This window comes from Vulpes vulpes, chromosome 7 (assembly GCF_048418805.1).
Source record: "Vulpes vulpes isolate BD-2025 chromosome 7, VulVul3, whole genome shotgun sequence".
Taxonomy (NCBI): Eukaryota; Metazoa; Chordata; class Mammalia; order Carnivora; family Canidae; genus Vulpes; species Vulpes vulpes.
In genome coordinates this window covers 79,889,912-79,902,181 of record NC_132786.1, presented here as the reverse complement: position 1 = coordinate 79,902,181, position 12,270 = coordinate 79,889,912, and the positions used below count along the sequence as shown (strand labels likewise).

Genomic DNA, 12,270 nt, shown 5'->3' with positions numbered 1-12,270 from the left:
CCTGCAGCGCGCTCGGGCGCCCGGGCTGCCGGCGGCGGTGTCGGCGGACGCGAGCGCTCCCGGGCCGGCCGCGCGGACGAGCAGCGCAGCCCCGGGGGAGGCAGGCAGGGCAGGTGCGCTGTGGTGGGCAAGGGCCGCAGGAGGACAGAAGTTCCAGGGAGAAAACTTGCGCGAGGAACGGAAACGCAACAAGCTTGCGCGCGCGTGCAGAGTTACACTCCGAGTCTCTCTGTAGCTCTACAGAGGCAGAGATTTGGGATTTGTCTCGGACGTTCGAGCGTCCACGGCCCTCCAGCATCACCCCTCGGTGGCGCTTAACCGACCTTGGATCATTTACCACCCGGGAGCGAGCTGCGCCGAGCATCCAGGACGCGCGCACAAACGCGCTCTGAGAAGAGGGGGAAGGAGACGCGTGTGCGCCCCGGTCCGCGCTGACCCAGGTGGCCTGGTCTGTGCCGGGGAGACCAGGAAGGGTGACCTCCCCCCCTCGCCTGCAAGGTTCAAGCGACGCTCCCCGTGCCCTCCCCAGGTGTCTCCTCTTCTGTCTCCCACATGCTCCACCGGCTTCCTGGTTGACCCCGAGGACCTTTCACAAACGACAGAAACAGGTCAAAGAAAACAGATAATTTAGTTTTTCCTATTCAGGCAACTCCTAAAACTCTCAAGAAAAAAAAAATGCCATTAATATCATTTTTGTGAGCACCCAATGAAGACCTGACTTTTTTGTTTACATGATTACAATAGTTTATATCCTTGATGTTTTATTAAACACGTGGATGTGTTTCTCACCTTGAAGGTTTCAGATAGTCTTTCTAGAAGTGTTAATGTAAGGCAAAATGCCAATTCCTTGCAAACTCTGAATTGAAAATTACTCAAACTGACACGGCGCAAGACAAATCTAGTAGAACTGTTTATTTTGTGATTATCTTGTTGGTAAGAACTTCTGAAATAAAAAATGATAGAGCAGTAGCAATAGGTACAACACATCCTCATGTTTTCCTTTCTTTTGTTTTCTTCACGTTTTCCCTTCTATTAAGATTGATGTGGTTCACAATGTCATGTTTCTTGAACTTAGAACTGTGAAATGTTTCCTGAAGCCAAGAGTAAGTAATATTGCTCATGTATAGACCTTCGATACATTCTATACAGAGAAAACAAGGTATTTGCAAACAGTGAAATTTCCAAATCAGGCAAAAGCTTTGTCGGAAAATGAATGAGGTAGAATTTTTAAAAGGAGAAAGTGCAGCTCAATCTAGATTATTTCACTCTTCATAAAGGGAAGCACTGAGGACCTAAGTGTAAGCACCCTGGAATGGACTCGAAAAATCAGTAATGTCACAAGCTGTGAATAATAGCTCCAAGGATACTATCTCTTTTTCATTAGGCAAACGTAATTTCTAATAATGCTTAATTATTAAGAATCAGGTATACTCTTCTAAAATGAAAGAACTGACAAGTAATCAAAAAGTATACAATTCAGGGGGGCCTGGGTGGTTCAGTGGGTTAAGCATCTGCCTTCAGCCTCAGGTCATGATCCTGGAGCCCTGGGATGGAGCCCTGTGGCAGGCTCTCCCCATGGGGTTCCCCCAATCATGCTCCCTGCTCAGCGGGGAGCCTGCTTCTCCCTCTTTCTCTGCCCCTTCCCCTGCTTGTGCTCTTGATCTTTCTAATAAATTTTTTTTAAAAATCTTTTTTTTTAAAAAAAGCATACAACTCACATATACCATCCTATTTTCTTATTCAAAATATTACATTTATTTGAAGTATGGCATTCTTGTTCACTTGACTACTATCCTATGTGCATTTGGATTTCCCCACAGGAAACAAAGTAACCCTTCTTTTTGTAAGGTTTCAAAGACTGTAGTCATTTTTCTAAATTTCTTTAAGAATATTTTATTTTTGCAGTCTTCTTTAAAATGAATGATATCAATTCTTCTGTTAATTTGCCATATTCTAAGTCAGTTATGGCTGTCCTTTGCTTTCTAATTTTTGTCATCCATTTTAAAATATCAAGGCAAAAACTGAAACATTTGTTACTCTCAGTCAATTTTAAGAATACTTTTTAAAATATACAACAATAACAAAAACTCCCCTTTTTCCCTTGCCAAGTTATGACTGATGCTCTTGTGATTTCATCATATTCAACAGCTTCCCATTATTGTTGGCCTATATTTCAGATACGGTATGACCAATCTAAATAACAGAAATAGGAGTGTTTTTATTTGCAGAATTGCTACAGATACAAAGTTGCTCAGTTATATTAACTTCTCTCTTTGCTAAATGAGACACTTTCTTACTTCAGTAATTAAACATTTTCAGAGAAAGTGAAAGGAAAGCAAAATCACTTTAAGCCTGTATTAAATGAATCTTAGATACAGGTCAAATTCTATACAACAAACATTATGAAAAACAAACATCATGTGCAATTTTGCAAGGCCATTTATATTAAAGTAATATTTGATCTGATGAGTTTTCATTCCATGGAAGGAGATGTGAATGGCAAAGGGCATGGATTTCAGCCTAGAATCAATTTGACATTTCCACATATTTCCAGATTCATGGCTATGTCACAGATGATTGACAGAATGAGAAATCCTCTCTACCATTACCCTTCTCAAACACATCCCAAATCGATCCCCTTATTTCCATATCTGCTGCCCAACCTTAGTCCAAAACATCATCGTTTCTTGCTTGAACTACTGCAGTATCCTCCTAACCAGTCTCCCTGCTTCCTTCCAGTGTTGCCTCCATACATTCCATACATAATATATTCTTTACATCCAACAGCCAGAGTGATTGATATTTATTTATTTATTTATTTATTTATTTATTTATTTATTTATTTATTCATTTATAGAGAGAGTGACGAGAGGTGGAGAGAATCTCAAGCAGGCTCCATGCCCCACGCAGAGCTGACTCAGGGCTCAATCTCACAACCTGAGATCACAACCTCAGCAGAAATGAAGAGTCAGTGCTTAAGTAACTGAGTCACCCGGGCACCCCAGAGTGACATTTTTGAAACACATATCATATCCTAATGCTTTCCTATTAAACCCTATCATACCTAGGACAAAATCCAAATGATACTCTGTTTAAAAAACCCTATTCCAGTTCATGCTCATTTTCTTCTACCACATTCCTATTTCCGTCTGCTCCTTATGGTGCTCCCTTCCTTACTGCCCCAGCTAATGGAGCTATCTGGAATCTCTCTACCACAGGATATTTTTAAAGTATATTCACAAAACTTATTATTTTAGGGAAGTTTTAGGCTTATAGAAAACTTGAACAGAAAGTATAGAGAGTTCTCATATATATCTCAGTGCCTCATCACACACATAGTTTTTCCTATTATTAACATCTTGCTTTTGTTGTGGCACATGTGTTAGAATGGATGAGCCAATGTTGATATAATATTATTAACTAAAGTCCATAGTTTATATTAGGGATCATTCTTTGTGTTCTATATTCTATAGGTTTTTGACAAATGTATGATGACATATATTTGCCTTTATAATGTCATATAGAATAGTTTCACTGCCCTAAAAATCACCTGTGCTCCATTTATTCATCCTTTCATCACCCCTGATCTCTGGCAACCCACCAATCTTTTTACTTTCTCCCTGTTTTTGCCTTTTCAAGAATGTCATGTAGCTGGAATTATATGGTACATAGCTTTATTTCACATTGGTTTCTTTCATTTGGAAATACACATTTTAAGTTCCCTTCATGTCTTTTAGTGGCTTAATATGTCGTTTCTTTTTATTGCTGGAATAATGGAACATTTTAACAGTATTTCACTATATTATGAGTTGAATGGTACCTCTCCCCACACATATTGAAGTTCTGATGCCCTGTGAATGTGACCTTAGGTGGAAATAGGGTCTTTGCAGATGATCAAGTTAACGTGAGATCATTAGGGTGGTCCCTGCTACAAGATGACTTCTTTTTTTAAAAAAGGGAGGGGTGGAATTGGATACAGAGGCACAAGGAGATTGCCATGTGAAGACGGGAATTATGCTTCCACAAGCCGAAGAATTCAAAAGATCACCAGCACACCACCAGCAAGGGGAGAGGCATGGAACAGATTCTCCCTCACAGCACTCAGAAGGAACTGATCCTGCCAACATCTGGATTTCAAACTTCCAGCTTCAAACCTGTGTGACAACTCTTGTTGAAGCAACCCCACTTGTACTGTGTTATAGCATCTTCAGGAAATGAATGCACATTGTCTAGCTGGGCCAGTTTGTTTATCCAGTCACCTAATGAAGGACATCTTGGTTGCTTCCAAGTTTTGGCAATTATGAATCAAGCTGCCATAAACATTCATAAGCAGGTTTCTGTGTGGACATAACTTTTCAATTCTTTTGGACGAATACTAAGGAATGCAACAGCTGGATCTTAAATTCAGTTTTGTTAAGAAACTGCCAAACCATCTTCAGGAGTGCTACACCATCTACCATCGTCACCAACAATGGATGATAGTATCTGGTGCTCCATTCCGTCACCAGTATTTGGTGTTGTCAAGTCTAACTGGTATGTAGCAGAATCTCACTGTTGTTTTAATTTGCAATTCTCTACGAACATATGATGCTGAACACCTATTCATATGCTTCTTTGCCATCTGTATAGCCTCTTAAGTTAGGTATCTATTCACATCATTTGCCCATTTTTTAATTGGGTTACTTATTTTCTTTTTGTTAAGATTTAAGAGCTCCTTGTAAACTTTGGGTGCTACTTCATTATCAGATATATGTTTGCAAATATTTTCTCCCAATATAAAGCTTTTCTTGTAATTTCTTACCAGTGTCTTTTTCAGAGTAGAAGTTTTTAATTTTAATATCATCCAACTTATTACGTTTTCCTTTCGTGGAATGTGCTTTCAGTGTTGTATCTCAAAAGTCACCACCAAACTTGAGCCCTCCTGGATTTTTCCTCCATATTATCTTCCAGGAGTTTCATGGTTTTAGACTTTTCACTTAAGTCCATAATCCATCTTGAGTTAATTTTTGTGAAACATGTAAGGTCTTTGTCTAAATTTATTTTTTTTTCTTCAGAAAGTACAAATTGCACTATAGCTTTTTGTTTCTCAAACATTTCTTCAACTAATTTCTTTCATTCTAAGTTGTCTTATTTGGTTTGCTAATTGCATCTCTTCTCACATAGTGACCTTTTTTCACTTTTATAGGTCTGTTCCATTTTACCCTAATATTTAGCTTAATAGAAGTTTAAAGTTTTGAAATTTAACAAAAAGCAACATTTTTCAACCAGTTAGTATCTAACTCAGCTTATATCCCCAAATACTGCTAGTTATTCTCTGTGTTTGCCTCTAACCAGTACCCGATTCTAACTTCAAACATAACCACAGGGAACTGGCCACCCCATGGCTGGGCTAAGCTCCCTGAGTGAGAAGTTTGAGAATTACCACGTGTCTGACTCCAAGGTGCCCCAACTATATGGACCTCGTTTATCGGTCTCTCTTTTCCTAGATCTTAACTCTTAGTGACATTTTCTACTAAAAGTAAGTGTTTCTTCCTAGTCCCTTACAAGCATCATTTTCCCATGCAGGTATAGAAAGCCAAGATGAAGATCTTTAGCATTTTCACAGTAGTAAATCTGAGAGTAAATACAAATTTTCAGATGTGAAGTTCTATTTGTGTTTAAAGCATACCAAAAAAGAAAGAGGGAAAGATTGGAAGGGAAGGAGGGAGAAAAGGCAGTGGGGAGGAGGGAGAGAGGGAAGGAGAGAGAGCATTCTTTCCTTAGCAGTATCTTTAAAATCCCTATGATAGTGATGTTCTCTCCTAAAATGAACCCGACAGGGTTAGAGTGGGTTGAGACTGAGTAAAGGATCCAGTAGTCCCTAAAGATGAAGTTCTATCTCAGTACTGCCTCCTAGCAGACTAAATAACAAAGACAGGGTGATTATTTAATCAAAGTCAAGAAAACAATTTAAAGGAAGGTTTCCTCAGACTTAGACTCAATAACTAATTTTGCATTAAAAAAAAAAAACACCAGTAAATCAGCGAGCCAAATTTATAATGTGAACCATGAGAATATAGGGCAAATGATAAGAAATCAAACTGACCCCATAGATTAATTTAAAAAATATTTCCAAGATATATGTCTTGAAATGAAAAAGAAAAAAGTGTCAGTTCAGTAGCTTGGATTAATTAAAACTGTAGCCTAGAGAAACCACTGATATTGACTGTTGTTGCCCTGAGTCACCAAAAGAAAGACATAGCATTCCCACGATAATTCAGAAATTCATAGTCAATTGAACAAGACCTAACCATCAATCTCCCATTGTAGAATACCCAGTCCCATTCCACACTCCTCTTCCTCAAGGAGAAGTTCTAGAGGCCAAGGAGGTAGAGAATGACTTCAGATGACAGAAGTTCTTATTTCCCTATTTCCAAAACAATGGCCCAGTTTGACAAAGCTGTGGAGAGAGGAGAGAACCTTACTGCCAGCAAATGCCAAGAAATGTGGTCCTCATCATGTCTGCTGGCACTCAGAATGCCAGTGGAACCCAGAAGGATCGCAGGGTAGCGTATTATGGCTGAAACCCTCTTCCAGCTTTTTCTGGAATTTTGCCATGTCACATTCAAGGGCAGAAACCATTCATCTACACGTAAGATGCCTTTTCTAGACTTTATTTTTTCTGGTTTCCAGGTGCCACACTTTTAAAATACAACCCTATTGTATATACCCTTCAAATTTAAAATGAACCTCAATATACTTGAAATACTATAAAGCATGTTATCACATTGGAGATGATACAAGACAAAAAGGTCTTTAAGGCCAGTAGGCAAAACATTTGCTTTTTTCTCTTCCTCTCAATCTCACTCTGCATATTGAAAAAAAAAAAAAAGCAAAAACTCACTATCAGCAAAAAATTGAGGGAAGGATGGAAAGAGGAAATATTTACGGAGTGCCATCCACATTCCAGTTACTTTACATTTGTGATATCATTTCATTTCTACAATTGCTTTAATGTAGGTAATATGGCTATTTTTTAGAGAGGAGAGTGAGGCTCAGAGAATTTAAAGATAATACTTAAGTCACAGATTGAAGTGATGGAGCTAGGATTCACACACATAACTCTAAGTCTAGACTCTTTACACCACATTGCCTTTTATCCTATATCACTCAGCCTCCTTGAATGATCAAAGAAGGATAAGCCACGGGGGCTCTTGCTTTCATCACGCTTGAAAGCCTCTGGAGGAAAAATAGCAAATACTGATGTTTTTGCTAAGCTAGAAGCATGAGAACCAAATATAATGTATGATTCTGGACTGGATGCTAGGTTTTTAAAAATCTATAAAAGATACTCCAGATGATTAGAGAAATTTAAATTGGAATAATATCAGATAATATTATTGTATCAAGTTAAAATAACTTGCGTGGTGCCCAGCTCATAGAGAAGCATGTTTTTAGGAGACACAAGTTAAATCATTTCAGGGTGAAATGACATAATGTCTGTGACTTATTTTCAAATGATTCATGAGAAAAATGTACGTGCATGTATGAATATATAGAGATAAAGCAAATGGTGCAAAATGGTAATGATCACTAAATCTAGGTGGAGTGTATAAGAGTACTTTTTTTTCTGTTTGAGGGATTAATATGAGAGTATGTAATATAGCTTGCAGTTGCAACAGCATTCAGATAGTCTCTAAAAGGGAAAAACTGCAGAAGTTGTCAGCTAAAATAAATGATAATGATTAAGGAGTGCACTTGTAGTGATGAGCACTGGGTGTTGTATGGATGTGTGGAATCACTAAATTGTACACCTGTATGTTAACTAACTGGAGTTTAGATAAAAAAGAAACTATTAAAAAATTACATTTCATGAAGGAAAAAATTCAATTAAAAGTCATAAGACCAGTAGAAAACCATGCCAGTCTCACCCTTGATAATTTCTGTTTATGAAGCCTAAGGATAAGAAAGGAGAGAAGGAATAATAAATCATATAGTGGGATCCCTGGGTGGCGCAGCGGTTTGGCGCCTGCCTTTGGCCCAGGGCACGATCCTGGAGACCCGGGATCGAATCCCACGTTGGGCTCCCGGTGCATGGAGCCTGCTTCTCCCTCTGCCTGTGTCTCTGCCTCTCTCTCTCTCTCTGTATGACTATCATAAATAAAGAATAAAAAAAAAAGTATTAAAAAAAATAAATCATATAGTTTTGCAGAAGACTGAAGTTTTTGGATTAAAGGTAACTGATCATATTAATACAAGAGAGTCTTGGACACAGTATTTGGTTCCAGGAAGGACAGCTCCATAATTTGTAGGGCTCAGGGCAAAATGAAAAGGAAGGAACTCTTGTTCAAATATTATTAGTATTTTGGTATTAATAATTTAACCAAGTGTGGGTCTCCTCACAGTGGGGAACCCTGTGTGACCACACAGATATGTCCATATAGCCCACTATTATGAATAAAAAAATACTAAATATGTCACGGCTTTCTTCCCATAATTATAAAAAATCCATAGTCACTCAACCAGAATGAAGATTGTATTGAACTTCTATACCCTGTGTCAAGAGCTATAGTTGAAATAAATGAGCTCTATAGTGCATTCCTTCCACAAAAAGTTTCATATTTTATTGTTATTTTGCATTAATAGTATTTATTATATTTTGTATTCCAAACACAAACTCAAATGTTAATCATTCTTATCACATGACCTGGGCCTCCTGTGTCTTATATTATATGGAGAATATATGAAAATAGGTCAGAAGCCACATAAAAAGTCCTGTGTGAGTTGTAAAATGGATTTGGTCTTCTCAAATGTGTACATGAGAATGTAATCTAGCAATTTAATAATAATACACCAGAAGATGTAGGTTTTTATTATGTTTATTTTCACATTTTCAGTTATTTATAGATGAATTGGTCTGTAGTGTTTGCATTTGCACCATCAGATTGTGCTGAACTGATTATTAGCCTGAGACTCTGTGCAGTGTTTAGAAAGAAATGGAACCTGCAAGCCTTTGTCTTAGAAAACTCATGCCAGAGGTAAGCAAATCAAACTAATGAATGCTGGCTAATAAGTTTATCCCATTACTATTTCACATAGTTATGTCATGTCCAAACTTCGAATGAATCGAGGTTTCTCTTGTTGAAATGCTTACCCCATAAAATGTTCTTTCATTAGGATAATTTTTCATCTTCTTCTACCTGTTAAACTATTTCTTTAGTTATCATTAATCATGCTTTATGCAAATCAACTGCACAGGCAAACTGCCAACACAAAAAGGTCTTAATGAAAATTTTAATCTTTATTTTTTCATAAAATACTTTCATTACGAATTAGACCAATTGGTTATAAGGCATAATATCTAATTAACTTCCAGATACAAATACAGTTCCATTCCTAAAAACAAAACAAAACAAAACAAAACAAAACAAAAAAACCTGCATTTCCTGACTTCTTGCAATATAAAACATTTCATGTTAGACCTTGAGCTTTGTAAGACATTGTACCAAATCTTCTTGAACATTTCTGGACTTCCATATTAAAGGAAATGCAGAGGAGCACCTGGGTGGCTCAGTGGTTGAGCGTCTGCCTTTGGTTCAGGTTGTGATCCCAGGGTTCTGGCACTGAGTCCCCCATGAAGCTCCCCACAGAAAGCCTGCTTCTCCCACTGTCTGTATGTCTGCCTCTCTCCCTCTGTGTCTCTCAGGAATAAATAAATAAAATCTTTTTTAAAAAATAAAGGAAATGCAGAATATAAGACAATGCAATTATCAGGGATGATGGGGATATATCTGGTGATATTTCAAGTAAGGCAAGATCCCTGAAACGTGTATGTATGTTTGAATTTAAAAATAAAGGGGAAAAAATAAAGGGGAGACTTTCATATAGTGTTATTTATTTCTATTTTATTTTAAGCAATACATCATGTTTCTTAGTTTTCATTTTTAAAAGACCTATTTTTCAAAAGCAAAACAAATAATACCAAGCTCATGGATACAGAGAAAAGCTTGGTAGTTACTTGAAGTGGGGGAAGAGAGGGTAGGCAAAATAGGAGAAGGAAGTCAAAGGTACAAATTTTCAGTTATAAAACAAGTCGTGGGGTTGTAATATGCGCACCATAGGGACTATATTTAATAATACTGTATTGCAAAAAAAATAATAATACTGTGCTGCATATTTGAAAGTAGTAAGGAGAACAGATCTTGAAAATTCTCATCACAAGGAAAATAATTTTTAACTATGTACAATGATGGATGTTAACTGGACTTACTGGGATCATTTTGCAGTATGTACAAATACAAAACCATTAGGCCATACATCTGAAACATACAATGTTATGTCAATTATACATCCACAAAAAAAACAAAAAACAAAAAACCCTGTTTTTAAGCAAAATGCTTCTTGAATATTTTATTATTTCTCTATAATGGAAATAGTGATACATTGACTAATAATTTTAAAAGAAGCTTTCACATAAGTTGTTCTGTGGAGTTGATACGATGCCCACTATATAAAACAGTTCCTAATTGTTTTCTTGCCATTTAGCAAAACTTTTTTAAAATTCAAAAAAATAAAAAAAGAAAGATTATAAAAAATATTTTTTAGTAGAAAAACTGTGAGGCAGGACTGCCAACCCAATCAAATATCAAGTCACATTTTAAAACAGTGATAATCATAACAGTATGCTACTAGAACAAAAATAAGTATGAAAATAAATAAAACATAGTGAAAATGTCTGAAAGAAGCTTTAACAGACATTCATATTTGACATAGGAAACATCTGGAAATAACAAAAAGAATATTCATTAATAAATAAGAATAATTAGATTTGTGGAAAAAGTAATTTAGATACACAGCTCACACAGTCTCCATCAATCTAGTTCCTGATGGATTGTTGAATTAAAGTAAAAACAAATCTTAGAAAATTTAATTAAGTACAGATCACTAGAAAGATAATCTGCCCATAATACATACAACATATTCAAACGAAGACCCTGACAGGTAAGTGAACAAAGTTTATAAATAATTTACACTAAAGGAATTTGAACCCACTTTAGGGGCTCACATAAACTTAAATTTTGATACAGAAGAAATGCAATTGGGATCCCTGGGTGGCGCAGCGGTTTGGCGCCTGTCTTTGGCCCAGGGCGCGATCCTGGAGACCCAGGATCGAATCCCACGTCGGGCTCCCGGTGTATGGAGCCTGCTTCTCCCTCCGCCTGTGTCTCTGCCTCTCTCTCTCTCCCTCTGTGACTATCATAAATAAAAAAAAAAAAAAAGAAGAAGAAGAAATGCAATTAAATTAAAATTAAGGTAACATCTTATTTTTTTTTATATTGAAAAAAACTAATGTTAATATCAAAACATAATGATAGTGACTCTGGAATCATACTGGTTTATTCTGATGAGATGATCTGTGCACATTCTCTATGAAAGGCTGTATAGGCTGTAAGGACAATTGTAGATTTGTTGCTACCATTTCTCTGAATTCCCACATTTCCAGGAAATTCATGTAAGAAAATAATTTAACTTAAGAAATCTATACATACAAAACAGTTGATAACAGCAACATAACAATAAATAATTAGAAGTATATATAAAGTTTAATGATGAAAGAATGCTACAATTACTAATTCTAGATCAGCTGCAGCCTTAACTATTTCCCTTAAGACTTAGTAGTAAAATTTGCAACATGATTTTAATGGTCATGTGGAAGAATCAATGTAGGAGAATCTCTAGGAAGTATTAGCAGACCTTTTCTAATAAATATCAAAATTGACTGTAAACATTTGAGTATGATCTTGGTAAAAAAGCATATGTGGAAGCTAAAACAAATAAAGCCCCACAAATAAACAAACAAGAAGCAGAATCAGTCCTGTAAGCATAAACCGATGATTCCCAGAAAAGGGTCTGTGATGAGCAGCATGGGTGAAGGGCAGTGGGAAATCCAGGCTGCCAGTTCTGGAATGAATAAGTCATGGGGATAAAAGGCACGGCATAAAGAGGACAGTCAATGATACTGTAATAGGGTTGCATGGTGACAGATCTTAGCTACACTTGTGGTGAGCACAGCATAATATATACACTTGTCAAATCACTATATTATCCAGCTGAAACTAATGTAACACTGTATGTCAACTACACACAAATAAGAAATGTTTTTAAAAACAAAAGAAAAAAAAAAAACAAAAGAAAAAGCAGCAGAGAGATCCTCACTGTAGACTCTAATATAATTTAATAATATGTATTAATGCTTCTAAAAACAAGTGTATTACTTAGCATGAAACAGTA

The 12,270-nt window shown here is 36.7% G+C and overlaps 1 long non-coding RNA gene across 1 annotated transcript in view; it reads right to left on the bottom strand.

Moving 5' to 3' along the window:
- Positions 1-9,261: 9,261 nt before the first annotated feature.
- Positions 9,262-12,270, bottom strand: part of LOC140599700 (uncharacterized) — a 50,958-nt gene continuing 47,949 nt past the window's right edge. The window contains exon 3 of the long non-coding RNA XR_012002657.1: positions 9,262-11,232. This is a non-coding gene — a long non-coding RNA (uncharacterized lncRNA). The remainder of the gene's footprint in view (positions 11,233-12,270) is intronic.